Genomic DNA, 7,549 nt, shown 5'->3' with positions numbered 1-7,549 from the left:
ATCTTATGGGCTTTGCCTTTGTCAATTACCTAAAACACCCTCTTAGATTATTTTTAGATAAGGTCTCCCTATGTTGTGCAAATTGGCCTTGAACATGCCATCCTCTGCCTCAGCCTGAGTAGTTGGGATTACAGACCTAGGTGACTTGGCTCAGTTTGATCACATTTTTTATACAGCTATTCTGAATCAAAGATCTTCAGTGTTTGACTAAACAGAGTGTTTTGTCTTTGAAACCAGTGTGATCTCATGTAGGCCTCTTGCCTTTACTTATTTCTTGGCTCATTTAAACTTAACTCATTTATAATTGTTTTTGACAGGTTTTTGCTGTATAGCCCTGGGTGGGCTCAAACTGACCACCTTGCCTCTGCCTCCTATGTGCTGACATTACAGACATTCACTATCGTGCCTGGCTTACACAGACATATTTTATACACTGAGCACGCTTTGTCAGCACCATAGTGAAGTCCAGTACAGCAGCATGTTTGTTGACAGCTACTGGCGTACAAGATCAACCTTCCCTTTGAGCTTTCATGCCAGTACCATACATTTTAAGTTTATGGCTGCTCCAGGTGAGACTACTGTCTGGAATAAGGTTCCTGTCCTCTCTGGCTAGTTCTTTATCTTTTACCCAGTAGGGACAGCTCTTGGAGTGTTTTGCTGCTTTCTCCTATTTCTAGCTCCAGTCTGTGTTACAATTCATACCTATTCTCATCATGTCCTCCATAACCTTTTTTTTTGTATATTTTTGTTTATTTTTTAAACTACATACATTTTTTGAGTGTGTGCACATGCCATAGTGACCCTTGGAGGTCAGAGGACAGGCTTTGGGAGTTGGTTCTCTCCTTACCATGTGGATCCTGGTTAAGGGACTCAAGTCTGTAAATTGCTCTTGTGTGCTGAGCCATCTTTCAGGCCTACATAAACACAGAAGGTGTTTAAAGCTTCTATGTTCCTAGCACAGCTTAGTGACAAGTCCAGGCCAGCACTGAATGCATGAATGAATGAATAATTGGGTGAATGAGTAAGTGGATGAATGAATGAATGGAATTCTTCCGTTGTCATCTGACTAGAACTCAAACAGGAGCACAAATATTTTTATTTTGTTACCTACTTTTTCCAGTGATACCATACAGCTTCTGTGAAACTAGAGATGATTTTTGCTGATGATAAATTAAGGACAAATAGAAATAAATTTTGCTTAAGGACATAAGCAAGAGGGCTGGTGAGGAGGCTTAGTGGGTTAATGGAATTCTCTGAGAAGCCTGACATGAATTCCAGTTGCAGGATTCACATGGTGGCAGAAGAGAACTGATTTCTGTAGCACACCCTGTCACACATGAGCAACCCTCCAACATACAAACACGATTTTAAAAAGTAGAAGTTTGACATGATGGTGCATACCTGTGCTGTCAATGCTCAAAAATCTGTGGCATGAATCAGGCATGGTGACAAATGCCTTTAATCTCAACACTTTGCTGACAGACACAGGCGGATCTCTTGAGTTCAAGGCCAGCCTAATTTACAAAATGAGTTCCAGATCAGTGAGACCAAGAACAAAAAAAAAAATCTGTGCTAGACAGGCGAGGTAGCCCACACCTTTAATGCCACCGCTTTGGAGGAAAAGCTAGGTGGACTCTGAGAGTTTGAATGAAGACAGTGTGTTCTATGTATTGCACTCAGAACAGCCAGAACTACATAAAAAGACATTGTTTCAACAAAATTTGCAGTAGGATTACTGTGGTTTTGGGGCCAGTCTGAGCTATAGAGTGAGTTCTATGCAACCTGGGCTACAGAATAGATCCCATCTAGCTAAAAAAAAGGGAAAAAATTGTGAAAGTGTGTAATCCCCAGCATTCAGAGAAGTACAAGCAGGAGGATCAGGAGTTGAAGGCCAGTTGAGAGTACATGAAACCCTATTTTAAAAAGTCAAAACAAAAAACAGAAAGACAACACATACATAATACCAAAATTTCTGAAACTTTTTAGTTGTGTAATTAGAACTTTTTTTTAAACAGTTTATTTTTTTTTTTGTAAGAAATTATTAATGTCTGGTAAAATAATATCTGGGTCTTGGAAAAAGTGACTTGGTTTTTCCAAAATGGAAAAACATACATGCAGGCAAACAGTGATTAGAACTTAATAGAATATTTTAAGTTATGAAGCTGGGTGTGGTAGGACATAGCTTTAATCCCAGCGCTTGGAGGACATAGCCAGGCAGAACTCTGCCTTTGAGGCCAATCTGGTAGGAGTGCCTCACTAGATACAGATTTCCAGGCTCCATAGTGAGAGCCTGTGTTAAAAAGAAAAAAAAAAAAGAAAGAAGGTGATGTAGAAGAGGCTAGACTGGTTTGGAGCTATTAGAAATGAGGAAATCATATTGGAAGGCTTCAAAGCAGTTCGGTAAAAGATGACCCGGTCTATTCTTGAGAACAGTGGCAATAAGGCTGCAGAGTTGCCTGTACACTTTAGATGGACCAGATGTGGGCAGAGCTCTTACCAGGCTTTTCTGTAGGTGGAAGATAGTTCTTGGTCTCTTGTCAGTGAACCTTGGAGGCACAGATTTGAACTGATTTATTATTTATGCACTTGTGTCCTGCAACCTGATGCCCAGCCAGCCTTTCCTGGAAAGCTCTTACAGTTCTGTCACATGGCCAGAGGGAACCAGATACAGGGACTGAGTGACTCAATTTGAATGGTAAAAGCTGTATGTAGGAAATGGAAACTGACAGATCTTTCTCTGCGGAAAGCCCTGCCCATTTGCTCAAAGCTATTTACCCTCATTTCCCTTGCCTTTTTTTTTTTTTTTTTTAATTCTTCTCCTACTCTCTCCACCCTCACACACAACCAGCACTGGAGATTGAATCTAGCCTCCTCACACATCCCAGGCAAGGACTCTACCACTATTTTTATTTGGTGTTTTTTGTTTTTGTTTTGTGTGTGTGTGCGTTTGTTTGTTTTGTGGTTGGATGGTTGGTTGGTTTTTTTGAGACAAGTTTTCTCTGTGTAGTCTTGGCTGTCCTGAACTCGCTTTGTAGACCAGGCTGGCCTCAAACTCAGAGCTCCTGGCTTACAGTGTTGCCTCTTTTAGTGATGTGAAGGATAAAACCTAGAGCCTCACATGTGCTAGGCAAGTTCTTGACTTCAAATTCCTTGCTTTCCCACTTAGAAGGTAAACCTGAGTTTGATCCTTAGAACCCATATAAAAGCATGGTGATAATTGCTTACAATCCATGGCTAGGATGGCCTAGGTAGGAAGATCCCTGGGCACAATGGCCAGTCAGCCTCGCCTACTTGATAAATCTAAAACCAGTGAGAGACCTGTTCTCAAATAAATGGTATAAGGAGCCTGAAAAATGATGCCCAAGGTTGACCACTAGTGTTTAGATGCACATATTTGTGCACACACATGTAAATCTTTTTCCTCTGAAGCCATATGAGAGGTTTGAGACGACTCCAAATTGTGGAGTAAGTCTTGTTGAACTGATTTCTGGCCTGATGTAAAGCCATTTTTATAGCACTTGAAGAAAAGAACCAGACACAAGGGTGGTCCTGGGAAGGGACAGAACTTGAGTGAAGAATGTGCTGAAACACAACCCTTCTCAGAGTCACATGGAAACAGGGAACTTCAAATGCTCTTCCTTCAAAGACTTAGTTTTGCAACCTTTCTCTCTGGGTTAAAGTTATACCATTACTCAAAGTCTGTTCTCATTATGCCAAATACCCACAAGCATGGCTGCATGCTTTCTCTTAGGTTTCTAAATTATATACCTGGTTGGATTTGGTTAATCCATCCAGGGCCATACCAGGTTGGGAACCATGGCAGCTCTCTGGTGAATGGTTCCCTTCAGTCCATTGAGCTTCTGTGCTCAGCAAAGAGGGCCCACAGGAAGATAGGAGTCTTCTGGGCCTGGCAATCTGACTGTACCTTTAGGGCCAGGATTGGCCTGAGCTTTTGTTGGTGTGATTTGGTTTTGGTTTTTAGAGACTTGGTCTCTTGTCACTGAGGCTAGCCTTGAACTCCTTGCCTTAACTTTCAAGGCTGGGATTACAGGTATGTGTCACTATGCCTACCTGGGCTGGGCTTTTCATGTAATATGGCAGAGACTGTCGTAGCTGCACTTGCATAAAGGCCAGAGCTCTTTCCTGAGACCTCCACAGCTTCCCTGTGTGCCCACAAGTCTGGCTTTGACACTCATCCCTGCCTTTTATGCTGACTGCCACAGCCAACAAGCAGGCCTTCTCTCCTCTCCTACCAGCTTCAAAAAAGACCTATTCATAACAGTCCCTCCCTAAAGGGACGGGCAGAAGCAGAGGAAAATTCTGGGCTTGATGCCCTCGTCCAGGGTGTGGGTAACCAGGGTCTTGCCAATTCAGAGGTTAAGTCATTGAGACCTTGACCAAGAAAAGGATCCCTCCTGAAAGAGCCAAGTGTGTTGGCAAGTGCCTGGAATCCCAGCTCTTTGAGAGGCCGAGACAGAAGGACTACCATGTGTTTGAGGACAGTTTAGCCTGCATAGTGGGTGTTAAGCCAGCTAGGGTTACATAGAGAGACCCTGTCTTACCTAGTTGCCCTTCCCTCCTACCCACCAAAGCTATCAGAAGAAAACAACGAGGAATGTATCCCAGAGGCAATCATCAACTTTGTTGTAAAAGCTCTTAAGTGTTAATATGCAGGTTTTTGCTCACAGCCTGAGATGTACATTTATTAGTGATTTTTAACAGGGTCTGACTCTGTAACCGAAAATATCCTTGAATTCATGATCCTCCTACTTCTGCCTCATAGTCGTTAGGAGTTTTGTCATGTACTACCATGCCTGGCCCTCGTCCAGGGGTCACATTTAGAATGCATCTTCCTTGCCCTCCACCCACTGTCTGAGTTAGCACAGTTAAAGCACCAGCCAGGTTGTAGCAGGAATTTTGATCTTGAAGCTTATGTTCCTCTCAGCCCCCAGGGAATGTTCTGACCTACAGTAGACCATTTAAATGCTATCAGGCTGTAATAAGCACCGAAGCTCAATGTCTTGAGAGTTCCCAAGTATTACTGGCAAGATGAGCGGAGTCAAAATGAGAGGAAGTGAGGCCCAACTTGCACATGGAAATGTGGTACTGATTCTGCAAGTAGGATGGCAGCTGCTTGAAGAGCTGGATATGAAGTAACTTGTTGGGAGGATCCACACACCCAGGCTTTGTTGAGATGTGCTGGAATGAGTACTGAAACATATTGCAAAACCTGAGAGCAGAGCCTAGGGTCTCAGCCTAGTGACAGAACACATGATTAGCATACATAAATCCAACCCTGGGCTTAATTCTTACCCAATTCCCTCCATCCCCAAAAAGTAAGCAAGGAGAGCTACTAATTAACTTTCTGGGCTTTACTTGATCCTTTTGATAATGAATGACAAATTGTCCTGTTGTATATACAGGGCCTTGTTGAACACCCATGCCTCAGCCTCCCAAGAAGCTGGGATTTGTTTTTGTCTCTGCGGTGGTCTACTTCAAGCATCCTGTACTTGAACAAGCCAGCTATAATTTTCCTGCTTATTTACCCATTAATTTAGAAGGGGTCAGAGTAGGTGCTTATTAAATATTTGTGGGACTGAATAAATATTATATAGCTGGTCACTGGAAGAATGCTCCTGTAGGGAGACAGTACCAGAAGTCCAGACTTGCTAATATAATCTCCTCTGATAAGGAGGCCCCGGCCTACATGCTTTCAGCCAGGAAATCTAACAGCTTCAGAGCTGGCCTAATTTCCTTTTCCTTAAGCATGTAATTTGTCTAAATAGAATATAATTGTAGCAAGTTATTTATGATACTGGGGGCTTGAAGGAATTCTGGCCAGCTTGAGTGTGTCCAGCATGGCTCTGGCAGGCCTTGCCCTTCTCTCCCCTTCTCTGTGCCTTCCTGAAGCTAGTCGCCAAGGTCTTTTTCTTCATTTGGCCAGTCTGTCCTTTTGAGGCTAACTACTAAGGTCCAGCTATCAAAGTGGTTGAAGTCCATCAATCAAAAGCCCCCCTTTGGCTCATCTAATTAACATGCCTAATTAAATTACAAACCTCATCCTAACACAGGTTTTCCCATTTTATCTTTATAAACCATCATTTTCCTATGCCATATCTGTCTCTTTATCCAGAGGCAGTCCTTTTGTCCTCAGGGACAAATACCCCTCCTCCCTTTCCCTTGTTCCCTTCTCACCCCCTCTATCTCTTGTCTTTGTTTCTTATTTTTGTCTTCTTCCCTCTGTCCCTCTGGGGCAAATAATCTCCTTTGTGCTGAGAACTTGGTCTTCCCAGGCCTGAGCCAATACTTTCCTAACAGAACTGAACCCAAGGCCTTTATGTGTATTTCTTTGTCACTACCTTTATTTGTGTATCCGTGTATGTTTCAGGGTACATATGCTACAGCATGCACATGGAGGTCTGATGACAGCTTGCAGAGTCAGGGTTTTCACTTCTTCCACCTTATTGCTCCCAGGGATGGCACTCAGGTCATCAGGCATCATGGCAAGCATCTGCACGCACTGAGCTACCTCATCCACCTTTTGTGCATTAAAAACAAATATTTTAAATTTCACTTTTTGTTTGTGTGTCTGTGTGTGAGATGCCAGGTGTGCAGAGGTCAGAAGACAAATTTGTAGAGTCAGTTCTCTCCTTTATATGAATTACTACTGTAGAACTCAGGCCAGGCTCCTCCACCCGTCCACCCAAGACAGGGTTTCACTATATAGCCTTGGCTGTAAACCACAGGCTTTTACATGGCACATGCCATCTCAGCTCGGTTTTTAATGCATGTTTTTCTGTTTATGTTTTAAATTTGGAATATATACCATTTATATAATGCCATTCCTGAATTCCCTATTTACATGTCCCGTAAATGTTATTAAGACTCCATTTTGATGGCTTCATAGTGGTGCATCTAACCACTCCTTCACTGTGGACAAGCAGTTTTCTCTGAGCTTTCTCAAGATCACAAGGATGAGAACTGCTGCCCACATATTTTATTTCTATTTCTTATTCCTAGGACACAGTTCCAGGAATGGAATGACTGTATTGAAGGATTTAGAGCTCTTTTAAGCCTTTAGAAACACAGAGCCAAAATATTTCCTCAAAAAGATTTTTGCCATTTGACACTAAAGGTCAGAATCTTTCCATGGGCTTGTTTAAACAAACAAAAACAGCCTCACAGAGCTCACAGCTTGGAAGGCATCCCGGTGTGGTCCCTGCAGGAGGGGAGCAGCACCTCGGCTTCCGTGCAGTGGGAAGGTGCTTCTTCGGTTTTAGATGGGGTAATGGCTTGGGAGAATTCCTGCTAGAGCAAAGAGAACATTTGTCAACCAGATCCAGCACTTACTGGGCGCTGTGATTCTCGCCTGTAATACCGACATTAGGTGGTGGAGGGAGGGAGGAGGATCAGGAGTTCAAGGCCCTCCGAGCTTACACAACCAGTTCCATGCAAGCCAGAGTTATGTGCGACCCTGTCTCAAAAAAAAAAAAAAAAAAAATCGAGGACCACAAAAACAAGGATCCAAAATTTAGCGATCCTTCATAGA

The sequence above is a fragment of the Meriones unguiculatus genome, chromosome 1 (genome assembly GCF_030254825.1).
Source record: "Meriones unguiculatus strain TT.TT164.6M chromosome 1, Bangor_MerUng_6.1, whole genome shotgun sequence".
In the NCBI taxonomy this organism is placed as follows: domain Eukaryota; kingdom Metazoa; phylum Chordata; class Mammalia; order Rodentia; family Muridae; genus Meriones; species Meriones unguiculatus.
Note: the sequence above shows the minus strand (reverse complement) of the source record.